This window comes from Scyliorhinus canicula, chromosome 9, assembly GCF_902713615.1.
Source record: "Scyliorhinus canicula chromosome 9, sScyCan1.1, whole genome shotgun sequence".
Taxonomy (NCBI): domain Eukaryota; kingdom Metazoa; phylum Chordata; class Chondrichthyes; order Carcharhiniformes; family Scyliorhinidae; genus Scyliorhinus; species Scyliorhinus canicula.
The window spans coordinates 99296432-99309568 of record NC_052154.1 but is presented as its reverse complement, the minus strand read 5'-3'; the positions used below and the strand labels follow the sequence as shown (position 1 = coordinate 99309568).

The window sequence follows — 13137 nt, the reverse complement described above, 5'->3', positions numbered from 1 at the left end:
TGTTGGGTTACTTACTGGTATAGGGTGGATACGTTGACTTGAGTAGGGTGATCATTGCTCGGCACAACATCGAGGGCCGAAGGGCCTGTTCTGTGCTGTACTGTTCTATGTTCTATATGAGGCGCCCAGAATCATAACCGGGTGAAGTAATTATTTTACTTAATATACTATGCGGCCCTTTAAAATTGTGAATTTCTGAATGTGGCCCTTGCACGGAAAAGTTTGCCCACCCCTGCTCTACACTGTCCCCATCACTCTCAGGGCAGCTACAGCACAGGGTTAGATACAGAGTAAAGCTCCCTCTACAAATTCCCCTTTCAAACACTCCCAGGACAGGTAGAGCACGGGGTTAGGTATAGACAATAGCTCTATCTACACTGTCCGAACGAACGCTCCTAGGACAGATACAGCGTGGAGTTAGATGCAGAGTAAACCTCTCTCTCTACTGTCCCCAACAAAAACTGCCAAGATTAGATACAGAGTAAAGGTCCATCTACATTGTCCCCATCAAACATTCCTAGGACAGGTACAGCAAGTGGTCAGATACAAATAAAGCTCCCTCTATGCTGTCCCATCAAATGGTCCCAGGACAAGGACAGCACGGAGTTAGATACAAAGTAAATGTCCCTCTGCAATGCCCCATCAAATACATCCAGGATTGGATACTCCCTGGACTGATACAGCACGGAGTTAGATACAGAGTAAAGCTCCCTCTACATGGTCCCCAATCAAACACTCCCAAGATAGGTACAGCACAGGGTTAAATACAGATTATAGCTTCCTCTATGTTGTCCTCATCAAACATCCACAGGACAGGTACAACACAGGGTTAGATACAGAGTAAAGCTTCAACTACACTGTCCAATCAAACATTCCCAATGCAGGTACAGCATGGGGTTAGATACACAGTAAAGCTCCATCTACACAGTTCCCATCAAACACGACCAAGACAGATACAGCACTGGCTTATATTCAGAGTAAAGCTCCGCCTTCATTGTCGCCATCAAATATTCCCAGGGCAGGTACAACAAGAGGTCAGATACAGACAAAGCTCCCTCTACACTGTCCCGTCAAATGGTCCCAGGACAAGGACAGCACAGGATTGAATACAGAGAAAAGCTTCTTCTGCATTGTGCCAATCGAACAGCCCCAAGACAGACTTCCGGTCACTGCCATGGAGTGAGTGGTCGCATATTTGGTGGCTCCTGCTCAAGATGGTATTTCTCTGTCTTTTCCCCAAAAGAATGGCAAAGGTTTTGATGGCAAGAGGTGGAGGGGTGCCTGTAGAAGGTTTTACTCCTCTGGTGTGGCTGGTGGATGGATCCACGAACTGGACGTGGGACAAGAAAAGAGCTGCTGGAACAGGAGAGTCTTCCTGGTGCGCCACAGGATAAGATGGTGGAGGGCAAGGGGTCAAGGGCCCAATGACCATCAGAGCAGCTAGTGGAGGTGCTGAACGTAAAGTTCAGTCAGCAGAGGGAGGAGGCCCTGGAAGACCTGGCCAAAGTGGTGGAATTGATTAAAATGGGTATTTAGAAAGTGGACAGAAGCTGGAGTCTCAGAGCCGGGCGATCCACAAAGTGGAAGAGGCCTTGTTCATGGCCAAGGTGGTGGTGATGTGGGAGACCCAGAAGAGGCTGAAGGAGAATGTGGAGGATCTGGAGAATCGATCCAGAAGACAACATTTGAGGATCGCGGAGATGCCTGAAGGCATCGAAGGTGCGGAGGCCGGCACGTCGCGGCTAGAATGTTGGAGAAGCTGATGGGAGAGGGGGCCTTTGACGGGCCCCAGGAGGTCGACCAAGTGCACAGGGCGCTGATGAGGAGGCCGCAGGCGGGCGAGCCGCCAAGGGCAATGGTGGTGCAGTTGCCACGCTTTCTGGATAAGGAGAAAATCTTCCGATGAGGATGTGTACCTGGGAAGGGAATGAGCTGCGGGTGTACCAGGACCAGGAGTTGGGAGCAGAACTAGCGAAGGGGAGGGCCAGGTTTAACTGGTCAGGCCTGCCCTCTTTAAGAAGTGGGTGAAGTTCAGAGTGCTATACCTGGTTTGTCCTTTCGAGAAGCGTGAATATTATTTTGGTACGTCAGAAGAGGCGATGGAGTTCATGAGGGAGGATGGTATGGGAGGAGATTGAGGACATTGAACTTTGGAGGAGTTTGGGCGTGTGTTTGCTTTCTGAAAAATGTTTCCCTTTGAATTGTTTCCTTGTTTTGATGGTGGGCTTTTTGGAGGGTAGGCTGTTCATGGGGGAACATCGCGGGTGAGTTCACCCTTTCCTGCTCTTTAGGGGAGTATGCATGGGGGGGGGGAAAGAGGAATGGGGGGGTAGGGAGGTTGGAGGCCTTGGGCATAGGCCACCATGCTAGCTGGGCGGGCTAGTTAACGAGAGTGCAGTGGGGGGTTGTCAGGAGGTGGGAGTAGGAGGGTTGGATGTGGTTGATATTTTCTTTATGAGTGGGGGAGATGGGGGGAAGGTTGCTGACAAGGGTGAAGTTAATATGGCGCAGTAAGAAAAGGGTTGATGATGGTGGACATCCAAGGGTGGGCCTGGAGGGTCATGTGACGTGGGTCAGGAACAGCCCAAAAAGGGGTATGGCTGATCAGCAGGGGAGGGGGATGGGGAGCCCACCGACTAGGCTGGCCACATGGAACGTGAGGGGCTGAATGGCCAGTCAAACGGTCATGTGTGTTTGTGCACCTCAGAAATCTGAAGCTTGCACTTCACGCACTTAAAGATAGGGGAACAGACTAGGTGTGGAAAGGTTGAGTGGGGCAGGTGTTCCATTCAGGACTGGATATGAAGACGAGGGGGGTGGTGGTACTGGCGAATAAGCGAGTGGCGTTTGAGTTGGGGAGTATTGTGGGAGACCCGGGGCGGGGGGAGGTTTGTGATGGTAAGTGGAAAGCTGGAGGGGTTGTCGGTGGTCCTGGTAAACATTTAGTCCCAAACTGAGATGGGACTTTATAATGCAGGTGCTGGGGAAGATTATGACTTGGACTCACACTGGTTGATCATTGGGGTAGATTTTAATATGGTTATGGAGCCGAGCTTGAAACAGTCGAGCCGGAGGTCAGTGAAGGTGTCTGCAGTGGCGAAGAAGGAGTTGAAAGGGTTTATGGAGCATATGGTGGGGGAGGGGAGGGGAGGGGGGGCTGGTGAACCTATGGAAGTTTGGGAAACTGAGGACAAAGGAATTTTCGTACTTCTCCCACATGCACCAGGTGTACTCCCAGATTGACTTTTTTGTGCTGGATAAGGCGTTGCTGCCCGGGGTGGTTGACTCGGAGTATTCGGCGATCATGGTCTCTGACCACGCATCACACTGGGTAGATTTGCGAGTGGACTGGGGGTCCAGTGCCCGCAGTGGAGTTGGATGTGGGGCCGTTGGCAGGTGAGGAGGTGTGTGAGCGGGTGAGGGCTGCCTTCGAGGGTTCATGGAGCTAAATAACATGGGGGAGGTCATAGCCTCCACCATGTCGGAGGCACTCAAAGCGAGGGTTAAGAGGGAGTTTATCTCAACTCGGGCGCATAGGGAGAAGGCGGAGCAGGTGATGGCAAGACTGGTAGATGAGATCCTGAGGGAGCACAGAAGGTATTCGGAGAACCCAGAGGCAGGGCTGTTGAAGGAGTGACAGAGGCTCCAGGTGGAGTTTGGGTTAGTGTCCACGGGGAAGGGGGTAAGGCAGTTACAGAGGGCCAGTATATGAATCCTAAGTGAGTGAGATATCCAGAGTGGGAATTGGAACTTGGTCATTTGGAGCAGTGAGGTATTTCGGTGCAGAGTGGGACGAGGTGCCTTTTCCCTTTTTGTTTTGTTTCCTTCTTCTGGCTTTTGTAATTTTTAATCTGCAAGGAGAGATCCAGAGAGCATCCCAGGAAGGTAAGTGATACAAATGCCTTTTGAAAATGTGGGGGGAAAACTGAAGTGAAATCACAGTAAAGCTGTGACCTGATTGGCTGGTAGGAAACATGTTAAATTTTTAAAAAATAACATTGAAAAAAAATCTAATTTAAACTCATCAATAATCGAGGTAGAGGAGTAACTGAACCTGCGGGCAGAGAGTTGGGGCATATAGTTAATTGTAACTCAATCTAAGAATAATTCAAGTACTTATTTTAAAGTAATTAACTAGTGCTTAAATGTCACTCAGCAGGGTGCAGTGTGAGATGTGACAGATCTCAGATCTGTGACGCTTCCAGCGTTTCGGTTGACTACATCTGCAACAAGTGCAGCCAATGGCAGCTCCTCACAGAACGCGTGGTTCGGTTGGAGCAGCAATAGGATGCACTTAGGAGCATGCCGGTAGCGGTAAGCATCATAGATAGGAGTTGTAGAGACGTGGTCACACCCAAGGAGCAGGCAGACAGATGGGTAACTGCTAGAAAGGGCAGGCAGTCAGCGCAGGAATCCCCTGTGGTTGTCCCCTCTCTAACAGGTATACCATTTTGGATACTGTTGAGGGGGACAGCCTATCAGAGGAAAACAACAGCAGCCAGAACAGTGGCACCACAACTGGCTCTGTTGCTCAGCAGGGGAGGGCAAAGTGCAGGAGAGCGATAGTTATGGGGGACGGATAGGCACTTCTGTGGATGTGAAAGAGACTCCAGGATGGTGTATTACCTCCCTGGTGCCAGGGTCAAGGATGTCTGTGTCCGAACACGGGACATCCTGAAGTGGGAGGGTGAACAGCCAGAGGTCGTAGTACACATAGGTATGAACAACATAGGCAGGAAGAGTGATGAGGTCCTGCAGAAGGAGTTCAGAGCGTTAGGTGGTAAACTAAAAAGCAGGACCTCTACGGTTGTAATCACAGGATTACTCCTCGTGCCAGGTGCCAAGGAGGCTAAAAATAGGAGGATAGTGCAGCTAAACACGTGGCTAAACTGGTGGTGTAAGAGGGATAATTTCAGATTTTTGGACCATTGGGATATCTTCCAGGCACGTGGGACCTGTACATGAAGGACAGGTTGCATTTAAACTAAATGGGCAACGATATCCTGGCTGGGAGGTTTGCTAAATTCACTCGGGAGGATTTAAACTAGTATGGCAGGGGGTGGGAACCAGAATGTGAGCTTAGAAGGTGGAATTACTGAAGGGGAAATAGGGAACCAAAATAAAAGAACAACATCACCCTCAGGCAGAGCAAAAAAGGTGACTAGTGTGAGAAGGGAGGTGGTCAATGCAGGACTGAGGGTGTTGTACCTTAACGTGTGCAGTATACGGAACAAGGTAAATGAGCTTGCTGCGCACATTGAAATTGGCCAGTATGATGTTGTGGGCATCACAGAGACGTGGCTGCAAGGGGATCAGGGCTGGGATCTAAATATACAAGGATATGTGTCCTATCGAAACGACAGGCAGATGGGCAAAGTGGGCAGGGTTGCACTGTCAGTAAGGAATGAAGTTAAATTGACAGCAAGGAGTGATATAGGATCAGAATGCATAGAATCTCTGTGGGTAGAGTTGAGGAATCGCAAAGGTAAAAAGACCCTGATGGGAGTTATGTACAGGCCCCAGCAGTAGTCAGAATGTGGGGCAGAAAATAAATCAGGAGATAGAAAAGGCATGTAAAAAAGGCAATATTACAATAATCATAGGGGACTTCAATATGCAGGTGGACTGGGAAAATCAGGTTGGGAATGGATCCCAAGAAAAGGAATTTGTGGAATGTCTCAGATGTTTTTTTTGGAGCAACTTGTGACAGAGCCTACTAGGGAACAGGCAATTCTGGATTTGGTGATGTGTAATGAGGCAGACTTGATTAGGGAAATTAAGGTGAAGGATCCCTTAGAGAACAGTGACCACAATATGTTAGAATTTACCCTGCAGTTTGAGAGGGAGAAGCTGCAATCAGATGTAACGGTATTACAATTAAATAAGGGTAACTCAAAAGACATTGTGTTGTCTTGTTATGCTCTAAGCGTAGCATAAGTGGCTTCCTTTTGGTGCACTTTACAAAGGAAGGTTCAGACGTGGAAATAACTTCAACACGTTTATTAAACTATTTACACTTCTATTACTCGGGTTCGCCACTACTGTTAATGCTTCTGTAGCTACTCAGACTGACTAACCAGTCTGCTACAATCCATGTGGTGGGAGTGATATTGAATCAACCCTGTGTCTCTACTCACTGACTGTCTCCACAACGAAGCCGCTTATGCTACACCTAGAGCATAACAAGACATGGTACCAGCGGTGAACTGTTTCAATCCATATAGCTAAAACTCAGCGTACAGTGACAACCAGCAACAATACTCAGGCAAGATGTTCGAGATCCCGGTTCCGCAGCGGCTCCAGTGCCACGGCGATCTCCGCGAAAACTGGCGGGCATTCAGGCAAAGGTTTGAGATCTTCCTGGTAGCAGCCGACCTACAAGACATGGCCGATGCTGCAAAGACAGAGCTTCTGCTCACCATCGCCGGTGCCAGAGCAGAAGAAATCTTTTAAAAATTCAAGTTCTCCAAAAGGCAAAACAGGAGCAACTTCCAGGCAGTCCTGGACAAATTCGGTAAATACTGGAGGAAAACACACTCCAACCAGCAAGAAAAGGTAAGAAAAGCGTTAGTACTTACCAGTAGGCTGAGATCCCGGAGCTGAGAACAATTTTGATCGGCGGCCAGCTTTGTAAAGGTACTGCACATGCGCAGTTGCGCGTGAAGCGCACAGAACGGGAAGGTCCGTTTGTGCATGCGTGGCTTCGCAAAAACAGCCCCAGCACAGGAACAGCGATACGCGCATGCGCAACCGCTTCCTACGTATGACGTCACAGGCATCATGACGTCAAAGGCCCTGGACCACGCCCATTTAAAGGTGAAACGTCCCAAATCAAAAAAAAGAATCTCTTAAAGCCATAAAACAACCTTCTTTCACCTGGGATGACAGCACAATACCTCAAATTGAACCATATAATGAAATTAACCTCCGAAGAACCCTGCAACTAGCAGTTACCCACACCCAAACCGATGATTCAGACCTTGAATACTTCAACATCGACCTTTATATTTTCTCTGGACATCGCAAGCCCAATGCCAGCTCCGACACAGTGGTGATATGGTCCTAGAGGACTACGACTCGGACGAAGGTTTTTTCATTAGAAATGGCGACCCCCATACTGAATCCGATGCAGACGCGGATTCATTCTTTGCATTTGAGGATCTTCAGCCCAGCATCTACGATATCCCGACTCGTGAGGGCAGGATTATGCTGCGGCCTGAAACCAAGAGACAGAGAGCGGTACAAACCCACAGAGAGCAGCCTGCTGCCACACAGAGAGTGGTCCACACACCGCTAAAGGTTCCCGACTCCACGATAGAAGACACACAAGTCTCCACACCGCAGTCCTTGCATGAACAAGAAGTGACTCCAGTGTCACAAGCCTCCACAGCGAGCTCGTGGACAGACTCCACGATTGAAGAAACGCAAGACTCCAGAGCGCAGTCCTTGTACACACAAGTGACTCCAGTGTCACAAGCCTCCGCATTGAGCTCGTGGACAGACTCCACGATAGAAGACACACAAGTCTCCACACCGCAGTCCTTGCATGAACAAGAAGTGACTCCAGTGTCACAAGCCTCCGCATTGAGCTCGTGGACAGCCTCCACGATAGAAGCAACGCAAGACTCCAACGCGCAATCCTTGCAGGAACAAGACCATGAGGGTCTAGCAACCTCCTCTGACCAACTAGCAACAGACGATGCAGGTCTGCCATGCTCAAGCAAACAGCAAGAAGACTATGACAGTCTACCACACTCCAGTGCACAGCAGGACGACCATGAGGGTCTGTCATGCTCCAGTGAAAAACAAAGCGACGATGACAGTCCAAGCCCAAATGAAGAACAACAGCAAGACAATGACAGTCCACCCACATTGTTTGCGCCACCAGATGAAGACTCTTCATCTAGCAAGGGATGCTGTGAAACGTGTTCAAGGGTATGGGCAAGCAGGCTGCAAGCAGATCAAATAAAGCTGCAGGAAAAGGCTTTGCAGACTTCAAACAATTTCACAGCTTGATGTGAATAACGTAAGTAAAGGGCTATCTCCAGATTACCAACAGGATCAATAGAGCTGTCTTGTTAATCATAATTGTTTACCAGACATAGCGGCTCTTAACTTCCTTATTTGGAAGGGACTACATGTTTCCAACACCTTCAAGTATGGCCACTGAGTGCCCACCCCAAAATTGATGTGGCAGCCCCTGATTGGACTTTATCGATCAGGCTGATTGAGCTCTGATCAATTGATTGACAAATGACCCAGAGACCGCCCACCAAAAAGAGTCACGAAATTCAAACAGCATAAGATTTACTGCACGGATTCATTCTTTCTCTGGAGCAGCAGTAACTAACTAAGGTGACTTCCACCAGCCGACGAAGGAGACCATCCACACTACCAACAGAAGGCAGGCCAGTGCCAGAAGAGAACCAGATTGATAACCACCTAACAGAGGACTATAAGACCAGAACTACAGAAAACAGGTTTGTATCTGCCTAATGCTTGTCAGTCATTGCCAAGATATTGGAACTATTGGGGGATAGTGTAACCTATGATTGGGATTGTGATTGAATAACATAACCATTGTGTAGGCGTGAATAAATATTGTTCTGTTTTATATACTGACTCTCATAGTCATTTTTCCACCGTATAAGAGTTAAAAACAAAGAACAAACAAAGAAAATTACAGCACAGGAACAGGCCCTTCGGCCCTCCCAGCCTGCGCCGATCCAGATCCTTTATCTAAACCTGTCGCCTATTTTCCAAGGATCTACTTCCCTCTGTTCCCCGCCCATTCATATATCTGTCTAGATCAGGGGTGGGCAAACTTTTCCATGCTAGGGCCACATTCAGAAATTCACAATTTTAAAGGGCCGCATAGTATATTAAGTAAAATAATTAATATTTAAAATAGCCAAAATAAAAGGTTTGAAAGAAAAAAAAAGCAATTAATTTTTATTAATTAATAAAGTAGAAACTTTACATGAAACACATTTATTTGAAAAACAAAGTAACTCAGTTTAAAGAAAAAAAAGCAATTAATTTTTATTAATTAATATTTTAAAGTAGTAACTTCACATGAAACACATGTTGTGCCGAGCAATGATCACCCTACTCAAGTCAACGTATCCACCCTATACCAGTAACTCAACAGCCCCCCCCCCCCCCACCCCCCCCCCCCCCCCCCATTAACCTTTTTAAAAAAAAAATTTATTTTTTATTTTTTTATGACTTGATCTTGGTGGGGCCGCATAAAGACCTTTGGCGGGCCGCATGCGGCCCGTGGGCTGTAGTTTGCCCACCCCTGGTCTAGATGCATCTTAAATGATGCTATCGTGCCCGCCTCTACCACCTCCGCTGGCAAAGCGTTCCAGGCACCCACCACCCTCTGCGTAAAAAACTTTCCACACACATCTCCCTTAAACTTTCCCCCTCTCACCTTGAAATCGTGACCCCTTGTAATTGACACCCCCACTCTTGGAAAACGCTTGTTGCTATCCACCCTGTCCATACCTCTCATAATTTTGTAGACCTCAATCAGGTCCCCCCTCAACCTCCGTCTTTCCAACGAAAACAATCCTAATCTACTCAACCTTTCTTCATAGCTAGCACCCTCCATACCAGGCAACATCTTGGTGAACCTCCTCTGCACCCTCTCCGAAGCATCCACATCCTCTGGTAATGTGGTGACCAGAACTGCACGCAGCATTCCAAATGTGGCCGAACCAATGTCCTATACAACTGTAACATGACCTGCCGACTCTTGTACTCAATACCCCGTCCAATGAAGGCAAGCATGCTGTATGCCTTCTTGACCACTCTATCGACCTGCGTTGCCACCTTCAGGGTACAATGGATCTGAACTCCCAGACCTCTCTGTACATCAATTTTCCCCAGGACTCTTCCATTGACCGTACAGTCCGCTCTTGAATTAGATCTTCCAAAATGCATCACCTCGCATTTGCCTGGATTGAACTCCATCTGCCATTTCTCTGCCCAACTCTCCAATCTATCCATATTTTGCTGTATTCTCTGACAGTCCTCCTCGCTATCTGCAACTCCACTAATCTTAGTATCATCTGCAAACTTGCTCATCAGACCACTTATACCTTCGTCCAGATCATTTATGTATATCACAAACAACAGTGGTCCGAGCACGGATCTCTGTGGAACACCACTAGTCAGCTTTCTCCATTTTGAGACACTCCCTTCCACCACTACTCTCTGTCTCCTGTTGCCCAGACAGTTCTTTATCCATCTAGCTAGTACACCCTGAACCCCATACGACTTCACTTTTTCCAACAACCTGCCATGGGAAACCTTATCAAACGCCTTACTAAAATCCATGTATACGACATCTACAGCCCTTCCCTCATCAATTAACTTTGTCACTTCCTCAAAGAATTCTATTAGGTTTGTAAGACATGACCTTCCCTGCACAAAACCATGCTGCCTATCACTGATAAGTCTATTTTCTTCCAGATGTGGGTACCAATCTGTGACAACCACAGGTTTGCGCTGGGTGGGGTGGACTGGATGCAAACTTTCGGGAGTGGCGGCAGACGGGGTTCTTATTGAAGCAGGATACTGCGAGGCCTGGATAGAGTGGACGTGGAGAGGATGTTTCCACTTGGCGGAAAAACTAGAAGCAGAAGATACAACCTCAGACTGAAGGGACAATCCTTTAAAACAGAGATGAAGAGGAATTTCTTCAGCCAGAGGGTGGTGATCTGTGGAACCCATTTCCACAGAAAGCTGTGGAGGCCAAATCACTGAGTGTCTTTAGAACATAGAACAGTACAGCACAGAACAGGCCCTTCGGCCCTCAATGTTGTGCCGAGCCATGATCACCCTACTCAAACCCACGTATCCACCCTATACCCGTAACCCAACAACCCCCCCCCCTTAACCTTACTTTTATTAGGACACTACGGGCAATTTAGCATGGCCAATCCACCTAACCCGCACATCTTTGGACTGTGGGAGGAAACCGGAGCACCCGGAGGAAACCCACGCACACAGGGGGAGGACGTGCAGACTCCGCACAGACAGTGACCCAGCCGGGAACTGAACCTGGGACCCTGGAGCTGTGAAGCATTTATGCTAACCACCATGCTACCCTGCTGCCCCCTACAGAGATAGATAGGTTTTTGATCAATAAGGGGATCAGGGGTTGTGGGGAGAAGGCAGGAGAATGGGGATGAGAAAAATATCAGCCATGATTGAATGGCGGAGCAGACCCGATGGGCCAAGTGGCCTAATTTTGCTCCTATGTCTTATGCTGGTCCACCAGTTGAGGAAGCAAGAGGCGGCGAGAGAGATTGGCAGAGTAAAGGACGAGATGGGTAGAGTGGTGTTGGACCCCAAGGGATGAACGATGTGTTTGAGGCGTTTTGGAGGCGATTATATGAGTCGGAAACCTAGGCTGGCAGGGGGTGTTCCTGGACAGGTTGGAGTTTCCCAAGGTGGAGGAGTTGATTCAGGGATTGGGGGCCCAATCGGGGGCCCAATCGGGTTGAGAGAGGTGATGGAGAGCATGAGGGCGATGCAGGCAGGGAAGGCCCCGGGTCCAGATGGGTTTTTTGGGGATCCTGGGGCAACTGCTGGTGAGAATGTATAACGAGGCTTGGAAGAGGGGGAAACTCCACCCTACATTATCGCAGGCATCCATATTGAAAAAGGACAAGGATCCGGAGCAGTGTGGGACGTACCACTCAATATCATTATTGAACGTAGACGCCAAGTTATTGGCGAAGGTGTTGGCTTTGCGAATCAAGGACTATGTCCTGAGGGTAATAGGCGAGGGTCAAACTGGTTTTGTAAAAGCGAGGCAGTTGTCAACAAATATGAAGCTACTCATTGTAATTATGGTGCCTTCAGAGGGGCAGGAGGTGGAGGTGGTGGTGGCGTTGAATGCAGAGAAGGCTTTTAATTGGGTGGAGTGGGACTATCTGTGGGAGGTGCTGGGGCGGTTTGGATTTGGGCAGGGGTTTGTGGACTGGGTTTGGTTGTTAAAAAAAAACTTCTCCAGCCGAAATAGCTCAGTTGGGAGAGCATTAGACTGAAGATCTAAAGGTCCCTGCTTCAATCCCGGGTTTTGGCATCTCACCGGGTCAGCGATTACTTGCTAGGGGCTGGTTTAGCACAGTGGGCTAAATCGCTGGCTTTTAAAGCAGACCAAGGCAGGCCAGCAGCACGGTTCAATTCCCATGCCAGCCTCCCCGAACAGGCGCCAGAATGTGGCGACTAGTGGCTTTTCACAGTAACTTCATTGAAGCCTACTCATGACAATAAGCGATTTTCATTATACAAGGCACCGGTCGCAAGTGTGGCGATGAACCGAGTGAGTTCGAGATATTTTAGGTTGCATGAGGGACTGAGGCAGGGGTTCCCGTTCTCCCTGTTGCTCTTCACTTTGGTGATAGAGCCACTGGCAATGGCGCTTTGGGCGCCGGGGGATTGGAGAGGGATTGAGCAGGAGGGCACTGAGCATGGGGTCTCGCTGTACACAGACGACCTGCTGTTATACATTTTGGACCCATTGGCCGGTATTGAGGGAATTCTGGGGATTTTGGAGGAATTTAGCCGGTTATCTGGGTACATGTTGAATATGGGAAAAAGTGAGGTGTTCCTGATTGAGATTAGAGGGCAGGAGAGGAGATTAGGCAGCTGCCGTTCAAGGTAGTGAGGGTGAATTTTGGATACTTGGGCATCCAGGTGATGCGGGGCTGGGCGCAGCTGGACAAGCTAAACTTGACTCGGTTGGTGGAGCAGATGAAGGGGGACTTTAACAGGTGGGATGTGCTGCCATTGTCACTGGCGGAACGGGTGCTGCCAAGGTTTCTGTTTGTGTTTCAGGGGAGGGGTTGGCATGGGGGCGGATGGAGGTGCTTCATGTCGGGGAACGCGCTTAAGGGCGTTGTTGACAGCGCCTCTGCAGTTCTCACCCGTCAGACACTCTGTGAACCCAGTGGGGGTGTCGGCTTTAAAGGTGTGGGGGCATTGGAGACAGCATTTGGGACTGGAGGGTGCCTCAGTGTGGGCACCAATCTGTGACAACCACAGGTTTGCGCTGGGTGGGGTGGACTGGATGCAAACTTTCGGGAGTGGCGGTAGACGGGGATTGAGAAGATAGGTGAC

The 13137-nt window shown here is 48.9% G+C and overlaps 1 protein-coding gene and 1 non-coding gene across 3 annotated transcripts in view; one reads left to right on the top strand and one right to left on the bottom strand.

Annotated features, from left to right (window-relative positions):
* The window catches only part of si:ch211-236l14.4 (SITS-binding protein), a 274084-nt gene that overhangs the window by 84815 nt on the left and 176132 nt on the right, over positions 1-13137 (bottom strand). The gene's annotated exons all lie outside the window — the stretch shown is intronic.
* On the top strand, positions 12028-12100 carry trnaf-gaa. The gene has a single exon. It is a non-coding gene; the product is annotated as a tRNA-Phe (tRNA).